Below are 11,908 nucleotides of genomic sequence, written 5' to 3' on the forward strand. Positions count from 1 at the left end.
ATGTGTCGACTTGTACTGTTATTTCTCACAAAAATTTATTTTTCATGCATGTGTGATGCATGAGACCTTTTCCACATTGTTTCCAAATACTTTTATGCTTCCTAATGCTAAGATGCACATATAGATTCAGAGGATACCGTCCAATATACATTAATGCTAAAGTATCCTAGTTTTGACATCATACAAAACACATCTAATGGAAGTTGCACTCACATACTCCCTTTTTTTTATGATGGCAAAACTTGAGACGATGTGTTTGCATTGAAAAACTCCCCCTGAATATATGTACCTCACAACTTCATCTTACTTCTCCCCTTTGACAACATAAAAAGAAACAAAGCAAACAATGAACAGAATCTGAAATCACGCATAAACCAATATAACACACAAAGGCGGTTTACAAAGATATGAGCATCAATATGATAGCACTCACATAAAACGATTTGCATCTTGAAAAAGAATTCATAAACATAAATAAAAGACAATAATGCAACAATAGAACATAATTGTTACAACTTATGCCAAATAATCAAAACACAATCATGAAGAATGAAAGATACAAAGTGAACACAAAATACTTGACATGCTACAAAAGCGACACGATTATGTGACATATACCTTTGGTGCTCTCGAAATGCTGCACACGCATGTGCTCTAGCAAGGGGATAAACAAAGTACCACCACACAAACCAAAAATAGAGATGAAAATATAATAATGGCACACAATCAAAAAATATTGTTAACAATGTAACATGTTCAGTCATAAATCATGAGAAAAATAGATAACAAACTAATGCTCAAATTACTCTATTTCAAGGAAAAAGAAGATAATATAGCGTCACTATAAGCATATAAATTGACATCCATCAATTAGACATTGTTGGAAGTGATCATACATGAACTATCTTATACGTCAAGAATATCAATTATATGGACCATAAACAACATGCGAAAAGAAAAACAAACTTACACACAAAAAAACAGAAAATGAAACGATAGTACATTGCTTGTGAAATGATGAGGAATACACTCTTATGAAGCATGCTTGTCAAGAAATGTTAGATAGACAAGATATATTCCTAATTCGTGTCGAATGTTAAAGAAGGGTTCGGTCGCAAGTGGTTTTGTAAAAATATCGGCAAGTTGATTTTTACTATCAACATGCTCAAAAACGACGTCGCCTTTTTCAACATGATCGCATAGGAAGTGATGATGAATATCAATATGCTTAGTACGAGAATGTAGCATCAGGTTCTTAGTTAGATTAATGGCACTAGTGTTGTCGCACAAAATTGACATACAACTTAGTTTTATATCAAAATAAGGTAATTGTTATTTAAGCCATAAAATTTTAGCACACCAACTACCAATCGCTACGTATTCTGCCTCGATAGTTGATTACGCAACCGAAACTTGTTTCTTGCTATGCCAACTAACTAAGGAATTTGAAAATTGTGATAAGTCCCACTAGTGTTTTTCCTATCCGACTTGCGACTGGAAAAATCGAAATAGGTGTAACCAACTAAGCTACAATCACTCCCTTTGGAATACCAAAGCTCATAATTAGAAGTACCATGAAGATACCTAAAAATACGTTTGACATCTTTGAGATGAGATTCCTTAGGGTCCGTTTGATATCTGGCACACATACAAACACTAAACATGATATCTGGCATAGATGCAGTGAGATATAGAAGAGAACTTATCATACCTCTATATTTATTCACTTCCATATCCTTACCATTTTCGTTCCTTTTCAAGTTACTGTTCGTAGCCATCGGAGTGTCAATCGACTTTGCTTCAACCATGCCAAATATCTTTAGCAAGTCCTTGCAATACTTGGTTTGACAAACAAATGTGCCTTCATTTAATTATTTGATTTGAACACATAGGAAGTAATTTAGCTCTCCCATAAGGCTCATTTCAAAATCTCCCTGCATATGCTTAGAAAAGTCTTTGACAAGTTGCATATTAGTAGATCCAAAAATAATGTCATCAACATATACTTGTACAAGAAGTGTATCATTTCCATGGTGATTAATAAAAAGAGTAGTGTCGACCTTTCCCCTTAAGTACCCTTCATTAATAAAAAACTTGCTTAGTCACTCATACCAAGCCTTAGATGCTTGTTTGAGACCATACAAGACGCGTTTTAATTTGAAAACATGATTGGGATGCTCGTGATTTTCAAAACTGGGAGGTTGAGCAACATACACCTCTTCATTAATGTAACCATTTAGAAATTCACTTTTAACATCCATTTGAAATAATTTGAAGTTCTTAGAGTAAGCAAAGACAAGAAGAGGGAGTATGGCCTCAAGTCGGGCGACCGGAGCATAAGTTTCCCCATAGTCAATACCCTCCTCTTGCTTATACCCTTGAGCAACTAACCAGGCCTTATTTCGGGTTATCAATCCATTTTTGTCAAGCTTGTTCCTAGAAACCCATCTTGTGCCTATTACTTGATTATGTTTTGGATGCGGGGCAATGTCCCAAACATCATTCCTTTTAAATTGATTTAGCTCGTCTTGCATTGCCATGAGCCAATGCTCATCAAGTAATGTATATTTAGCATTTTTAGGCTCAATCTGTGACACAAAAACAAAGTGATAACAAAAGTTACTTATCTTAGAGCGTGTTTTCACGCCTCTTATGATATCTCCAAGAATATAATCAATATGATGATATTTGAATGTTCTCCAATTCAAAGGAAGTTTGCCATTACAGATGGTCTCTCCTCCTTTTCCTATTCGTGATCATCATCTTCTACTTTCTCATTTTCATCTGTTTGAGGTTGATCAATCCCTTCATCGGCTTCATTGAGAATGTCATGCAAAGACACACCTATATCATGAAAAGGCATACATTTTCCAACATTTTTTGGAAAAGACTCATCAAAAGAAACATGAACGAACTCTTCAACAATAAGTAGCCTCTTTTTATAGACCATATATTCCTTATTAGATTGTGAGTATCTGAGGAAGATACCCTCGTCAGCTTTAGCATCAAATTTACCTAGATTGTCCTTTCCATTGTTTAAAATAAAACATTTACATCCAAAGACATGAAGGTGAGAAACATTAGGCTTTCTACCTCTAAGTAATTTATAGGGGGTTTTGTTTAGAATAGAATGTATCAATATCCTATTCAAAACATAACACGTAGTGCTAATAGCATCGGCCCAGAAGTACTTTGGTAGATTACCTTCATTTAACATCATCCTCGCTAACTCCTCTAAAACTCAGTTTTTATGCTCCACAACCAAAACTAGAAGGCTTTTCACCCTCATTCTTGTCACTTTGAATATATATCATAGATCTCTTAATATCTTCCAACTTCCTTTCGGATTCTAACACTTTAGCTTCTAAGTGTAAATATACTTTTCATGAGAAGCTAATTTGTTAAGATCATTTAAGGCCTTTCTATGAAGATTTTCAAAAGCGTCTTGTAATTGAGAATAAGATAAATCACTGGTAAGCTAAAGTTTAGAATAACTTACTTGTTTCTTCTTCCTTCCATTTTCCATAAGACAAATTCGGGCCTATTGTACACTTGAAGTAGAGCTTTCATCGATTAAGGAATCACTTGCACTTTCACAAGCTACATAAGCTCTTCTAGATTTACTAGACTTATTGTGAAGCCCTCTTTCTTTGTCTTTCTTAATCATGGGACATTTCAGTCTATAGTGACCAATTTTACCATAATTATAACAAGAGCTTTTAAATTTACCTTTCCTATTTTCACCATCTTTTAAAAACTTGGACTCCATTCTAAATTTGGCTAAATTTCCTTCGTAGTGCTTGACTTTATTCTTCCGAATATACCTTTGGTATCTCTTGACAAATATCCCAACATCATCATCATTAGAGTTATTGCCATCCCTTTCTTCACACTCACTAGGCTCATTCTTTGAGGACTTGAAATTAGAAGTCTTTAGAGCAATGGACTTCTTCTCTTCCACCTTGTCTTTACCTTTATCTTTCTTTAGCTTATTTTCATACTTTTTTTCCATGTTTTTCCAAGCAAGTGAGTTCTTTCTCATGTTCTTCCAATTTACCAAACAAAGTAGTAAGATCAAGTGCTTTAAGATCATTCGCTTCTTTAATCGCGATGACCCTGGGTTACCATTCCCTGTTAAGACATCTTAAAACCTTGTTAGTAGAAATAACATTGGATATAGGATTACCTATAGCATTAAATCTATTAATAAGATCTGTGAATCTCTTTTGCATGTCGCCAATGGTTCCACCATGCTTCACATGAAAGAGTTCAAACTCATGATTTAATGTGTTGATCCTAGCTTGTTTGACCTTATTAGTTCCCTCATGGGCAACTTCTAATGCGTCCCACATAGCTTTGGCATTTTTACAATGAGAGATACAATAATACTCATCAACACCTAACGCGAATATGAGAATATTTTGTGATTTCCAATCATGAAACCATAACTTCCTATCGTTATCGTTCCATTGATTTTTTGGTTTTGGTACGATGACGCCTTCACCATTGGTCATTGTAATTTCATTAGGACCATTGATGATGACATCCCATGCACTCTTATCAACGGAGTTGATATGGATACAGATACAAGCTTTCCAATAGCCATAATGTTGTCGGTGAAAATAGGTACTCTATTACACGCCCCTTTAGGTTCGGTAGCCATTATATAATAAGCAAATCTTAAGACTGGAAACAACCGGAGCTCTGATACCACTTGTGATCGCGACTTTATGAGTCGAATTTGGGGTACAAACTGCAAGTGCACAGTTCTATCGCGTAGTTTTAAAAGATATCGATCCCACAGGGACTTATGAATCGATATACCGTTATCTAAGGTTACTTCGTAAAGCTAAGGCGGATGATACTTTGATTGTTCGGGGGAAAAGTTAAAACTAAAATAAGATCTAGATTAAATATCAATAAAGCGGATATCGGTATGTAGTTCGTCGTAATTTGGGAATCAAATCTTCGTTGGTTTCTTGGGTTTTTAAAATAAATCTTTTCAGTAAATACTATTGATTAAAAGTCTTTTCTCAAACTCTCGCTCTGTTGAATAGACTATGACTTTATATTAACGCAGCTGTCACTTATTGGTTAAGTCCAAAATCACCTTTTGAAAACAACAGAATCTATAGAAACTCTTTTTAAGAAAACACTAATCGTTTAAATACCCTCGTCTCAAACTCTTGCTCTGTTGACTTAGATTATATAATTAAATTCAAATGCTTAACTCTCGTCCTCACATTTAACTTTAAAAAAAAATACTTTTTGAAAAAGATTAGAATTTAATTAACTCTAAAAATTGCTTTCGCCCTGATTTAGAATTAATGCTCAATTTACTATGTCCAGTTAAAAACTCAAACTCTCGTTCTATTGAATTTAACTTCTTTATGTCTTTTACTCTCGTACAAAAACTTTGTTATTAAACCTGTAAATTGGGACCATAAAAAGAGTGATTTATTTTTAAATGAAATTAAACCAACTTAGTTTCGATTCCTTTATTCCGCTTACTTTACATACCGATACCTAAGTAAATTAGCCAGACATGCTAAATAGATCTAAACAATCATTATGCTTAAATAAATTCATCTCAGGCAAATAATATAAATAAACAATATTGCAGGGCATATATAAATTCAAACAATAATTAAAGAACCTGAATAATTTATAGCAATCTTCGAACACTCCACCACAGACCGGTTGGATTTGTTCTTGAATTCTTCAATCGGACAGGAAAAATAAAAAGCAAAGGAATAAAAATCTAGGATCTAACGTAAGGTTAAATCTAGTAAAAGGTACACAATAGTTCCCGGTGTAGAAACTATTGTGTGAAAAATTAATTAAGTGCTTAAAGGAATTGCTGGAAAAGAAAATAAAAAATTGCAAATAAAGCAAAAACTGTAAAAAGGTAATGGTATGTTTGCACGGCTGTTCCAATGGTCAAGCGTAACAATAGGCTTCAACGTGCCTCTGTTGCGCTTTTGAAGCCAAAAATATAGGAGAATGGTATGACGTCCGTCACACCAAGTGTTACGCTCGTAACACAAGTGGGCAGGGCGTGACGCTCGTCACACCTTGTGTGGCGCTCGTCACAGGTGCAGCGCCTGTGCTTTTGGGCTGGGCCTTGGCTTGGTGGCTTTTGCTTCTTTTCATTTCTTTTTGCACCTCCTTTTCTTCCTTTTTCACTTGTGCTTCAAATAAACTACCTGAGATAAATAGAAAGCAAAATACCAAGTAGTATCGAATAAAATGAAATAAATTGAAGTGAATAATAATATAATTTAATTAAATTGAGTCCTAGAATGTGATATTATTTCATGTTATCAACTTGTTAGACGATAGACTTAGATCTAGATGAGGTGAATAGGTCCCAAGTTAAAATTTATTCGAAAATTTGATTTAGAAATATTTATGGCACAGGAGCAAGTTTCAAATATTTCCCAGATGAAAAATAGTCTAACCGAACCTACTATTAAAAAACTCAGATATGCGTAAGAGTGTCAATGGTATGATAATAATCCACAAGTTGATTAACAACACTATAAACAATAAATTGAATACTCTAATATTGTAATGGTCCATCTCCAATGATAAAAACACACAAAAAACTAGTTGAAATAATTTCTCGAACATTTTGTGTGCGATTAACAAAGTTTGGATGTTAGTATAGTGTTGTAGTTCTTAGAAATCCAATCACTACCAAATGGTATGTGATTACTACAACAACGAAGATTTCACAATGATTCAAAAATTATTATCCAAACAATGTTGATCAAGAGATCAAAGTAATCGACAATTTGTGAATTGAAAAATAAAAGAGAGAGAGAGAGAGAGAGAGAGAGAGAGATAGAGAGAGAGAGAGAGAAGGATTTGTTTAGGCAGTTCCCTAATCGACCTTACTATGGGTACATCTGTCATCAATTCGAATTTTAATTGAGATATTAATATAATAAATCTTACTTTACAAATGTATGAATACAAGAGATGAGAAATCAAATCCAACAAACCCTAAGTTTGTTCTTGACTCTAGCACCTCCAAAAAACCTTGATCAATCTTGATCAAGTAACTAACCATGTCGCTTCAATTCACCTATTGTTGCTACTTCCCTGTAAGGCACCCCTTGTCCCAAGGATTTCACCCGACTGAATTAATCCCAAGCACATGATCATGTATCCAACAGTGTCGCTTCAATTCACTTGTTGTCACTACTTCCTTGCACGACCTCCTTGTCTCAAGGCTTTCACCCGGTTGAATTAATCCCAAGGGAACACTTGTTGAACCTAAGATTTGTCAACATGATCCACCGTTTCATGCTACTCCCTTGCCGACACACCTAGTCTCAAGGCTTTCACTTGATCGGATCCGAATCACACAATCTTATCCAAAACCTTCAAACCCTAAAGATCTTGAAGGAAAACCCTGCCTCGATTTTCTTATTTGAATCCCTCAAAGATCGCAACCCAATATTATTGGTACAACACACCTAATTGGACTTATCAATCATAATCTAGATGACACCCAATCAAAAAATTATTATGTATAGTTTGATTGTGTGTATGCATAGATTGAATTGAAGATGATGAGATGCTTTGAAATCCTGGATTCATGTAGGATTTACTCACTCTAGAAACCTTACTAGAGAATGATGCCTGTATGAAGTATTTATATGCATGGGTGATTTAAGGCAAAAGGAAATGCAAAGGACTTAAGAAAAATATGAATATTTGAAAAAATATATGGGATAAGTCTACCTATAGAGGTAATGTGTTGACCTGTTCGATGCATATGTCGACCTGTCCAAAGTCATGTGTCGACCTATGACTGTTATGTGCTCCATATGTGTCGATCTGAAGACTCGACACATGAAACAGAGTCCACAAGCTGTAATACAGCAACATACGTGTCGACCTATAGCCAAGAAATTTTTTCCATAGGTCGACCTGTACTGTTATTTTTCACAAAAATTGTTTTTTCATGCACGTTTGATGCATGAGACCTTTTCCATATTGTTTCCAAATACTTTTATGCTTCCTAATGCTAAGATGCACATAGAGATTCAGAGGATACCGTCCAATATACATTAACGCTAAAGTATCCTAGTTTTGACATCATACAAAACACATCTAACGGAAGTTGCACTCACAAGGTTCATTCTCATGCTCCGGTTTCTACTATATCCTTGCTAGAAGGAGACCGTGTCCCTCTCGAGTGCATTTGAGTTTAAGGTGTGCTTTATGTAACACCCCCGTTTTTATTTATTGAAATTATTTGATTTATTATGACTTTTGTGTATTTATTTGATTATTGGGTAACATTAATTAAATAAATAAGGATGGTTGGGGTGTGTGACATTGAGGTGAGAGTGTGGAGAGTAATTAGAGGATAATCGAGTTTGATTAAATTATTAGCGTTTATTTTAATAATTAAAATAATAGTATTTTATTAGATTTATTTAATTTAATAAAAAATAGAGAGTTTAAGGTCAAAGTGTGATTTATGAAGAATAAAAAGGAGGAAGGAGTTAGAGGAATAAGAGTTTGGGTCAGAATTAGAATTGTAATAAGAGTTTCCCTAAAGATATAAATTAGAACATAACCTAGTTTTAGAGAGTTTTTATCAGTACGTATAATTAGAAATTGGAGAATAGAGAAGAGGTTAGAGAATGTGCAAGAGAAGACTTAGAACTTGGAGGGGATTAAAGAATTAAAAACCAGAAATTTGCACTGTTACTACAAGGTAAGGGGGATAACTATCTCAATAATGGATATATGCATGAGGGGTAAAATTGAGGAATCTTTAACCTCCAATAAGACATTGGGAATGTAACATAATTATGTTATTGATGATTGAATTATAGTTTGTGATGATGATTGGTGATGAAATTTGTGTGTTGTGATGTAAGACAAATAATGTTTTGATGAGTTAACATATATTCATCATTGTTGATATTTTGAAGGTTTTGGAAATAATATGATTTTGTGAAAACCGTGAATTAAATGTGTTGATTTGATGAAATTAGATGTTATTGATGAATATATAACATGTATGTAATATTTTGGATCAATTTTGTATGTCTGTAATGAGAATTAGGAGTTATGCATTAAACTCCATGGAAGAAGACAAATTTTGCAAGTTAGGTCGATGACGAACGTCATCCCCATGACGGGCATCATGGCTTTAAGGGTGCTGACGGGTGTTACGTTGATGATGGGTAACCCGTCATGCTTCCCAGGCTTGTGTTCTAAACTGGTCGTCAGATAGGTGACGTTCTGCAGTATTGGGGACGGGGACGAGCGTAGCGACCGTGACGAGTAACCTGTCATAAGTTTGCAATGGACGCATATATTTGTTGTGATGATATTAAGTTGCAGCTTTCGATTCTTCGAATCTTGAGAATGTTTTGGGTACTGTTAGACTCTGTTAGCTATTGTATAAATGATGTTTTGGTATAACATAACGATTAAACATGATTTTAATCTAATATATGAATTATTTGATGAATGATGGATATGTACACACGTGATGATGATGTTGTGTTAATTGTTGTGAATTGTAATGATGATATGTTGTTGTATGAGCATGAATTATGTTGTTGTAGGATGATAGTTTGAAATGAGAACTATTATCGTTGGGTCAATGCATGCTTTGTTTATTGTCGCGAGGGGAATTTAAATATTATATTATCGTCATATTGATTTGTTGTGACATGCATTCATTATGTCGTTGTTGTTGATGAAAGAAGCAAGTCGCAATCCGTGCAGAGTGGATTGGTGATTTGTCCTGAATCCAAGCAGGGTGGATTTAGGGTTTGAGTAGGGTGAACTTGATTCTTGGGTGAACCAATTGATGATGATATGGTACCACACACATATGAGTTTGGTTGGAGTTGTGAGTCTCATTGTATAATTTAAATGATGAATATGTGAATTCTTTGTGTGTGTTGATATATTGGGCGTGAGAATGATGTTGTGTGATTGTTGAATGTGTATATGTTTGAACTCTACCTTGCAGCTTATGCTTTTAATTTATTGATGTGGATTCTCACTATCTTTGCTTTGATGTTGTCCACCATAGACATCTTGCAGATACTCAGGAGTAGAGTTGCTGTTGTGTGTGGGAAATAACTCTTGAAGTTATTTTCATTAGTCATCACATTTATTTTTAGTCGTTATGCTCTGATTCTGTAACACTAGGGACGAACAATGTTTTCTTTTATTATGTTTGATGTCGACTTACTTGTTTTGTTGAAGTTTAATAACTATTATGTTGAGTTGTTTTGAAGTTATTGAGAGTTGGATATTGAAATTCCTTTTGAAATTATTTTGTGAAAGTTAAGTGTTTATAAGATCCAACTTGAAGTTAATATATTTTATTATTGCGTTTAATGTGATTCGCTGTAATGATATCCTAAGTGAAGGTGAGCATGTGATGATATGTATTGTATGTTGTTTATTTTTCCGTTTAGAGTATTATACTTGATGGTCTGCTGCATGTGATCGAGTTTATCTCTTCTAATGTGTGTTGTTTTAGTCTTTCTTACTTTGGATAAGTAGAAAGTTACTTTGGAAGTAATTCTGATCACCTGTTTTCCACTCTCCTCATTAAAAAAATGAATGAAACAAATTTGACTTAAAATATTTTCTTTAATCCCTTGACATCCGAAGCCTCCAATCAAATCGACCATTAATCTTTCGATTAAAAAAAATTGATTCCAGCATAAGCATGTAAATTTGGCCATATATTGTTTTAGTTTTGAACTCCATCATACTTATTGAATCCAACGTTTTTTCCCAAATAATATCAAATAGCCTCTTATTATTTTTGAATGTTCATTTCAACTATCCATTATAAAACAATTTTATATGTGATTAGTCAAACAAAGACATATCTAGCATAATATATGTATGGCTGAAAAAGGATAATGTTTAGATGATAAGATCATGTTTATATTGATTGGTTTATAATTAGAAAGACACTGACTGCAACTATTGGTCGGAGATGCTGCTCGCAAGCTAGCTGTAATTTATTTTTGTTCAAATTTATAAAACTTTTAATTACTTTCTTTAAAATAAGAGAAAAAAGTGAAAAAAAATGAAAGAAAATGTGTCTCAATTACTTTACATTGCATAATAAGAGAGTATTGTACCCTCTTCGTGATTCTACTTATTACTGTTCTTAAAGAGTAAGAGATACAATATAAAGAAATGAAAAAGTGAAAGAAAACAACATGATAAAGTAAAAAGCCAAATTGACTTCAAGCTCAAGATAATAGAGTCTGTCTAACAGTTGAATCAGGCGTTAATTTTTTTTTTCTATATATTGTGACTTTAATTCGAATTGAAATTTTGATTTTTTTTTTAAAATAATCATGTTTTTTAAAATAATCAATTTTGGAAGAGGATGCGTCAGGGGAGTTGGCGCCTCTTCATGTTGCGAGTCAAGCACGTTACCACTGCACCACACACCCTTCATATTAATTTGATTCATCATATCTTTAATATACCGTGTATAATTACAGTAGATTAATAAATTCATTATAATAAAATATATATTATTAATATTATTGAATGGACACATTAATAACATTATCTTGAAAATATTTTTATTTTTCTACTATTATAAATGGACACATTAATAATTTGGCATATAATTTATAGTAGTTGTGAGACCTTGAAAATTTACAATTTCAAACTTTTAATCGTTTATTAATTAAAATATTTTATTATTAATATTATTGAAATTGTTCAAAAAATTATTTCCTCATTAAATAGTATAATCGAGAATGGTAAGAAAAAAAAAATGCAAATATAATATAAAATCGATGAGTCAAATTTTTACACAATATTTCTATAACTTTTTTTCTATATATTTAATTTAATTTACAATTAAAATAAAATACAATGATTT

This window comes from Lathyrus oleraceus, chromosome 4 (genome assembly GCF_024323335.1).
Source record: "Lathyrus oleraceus cultivar Zhongwan6 chromosome 4, CAAS_Psat_ZW6_1.0, whole genome shotgun sequence".
NCBI classification, from domain to species: Eukaryota; Viridiplantae; Streptophyta; class Magnoliopsida; order Fabales; family Fabaceae; genus Lathyrus; species Lathyrus oleraceus.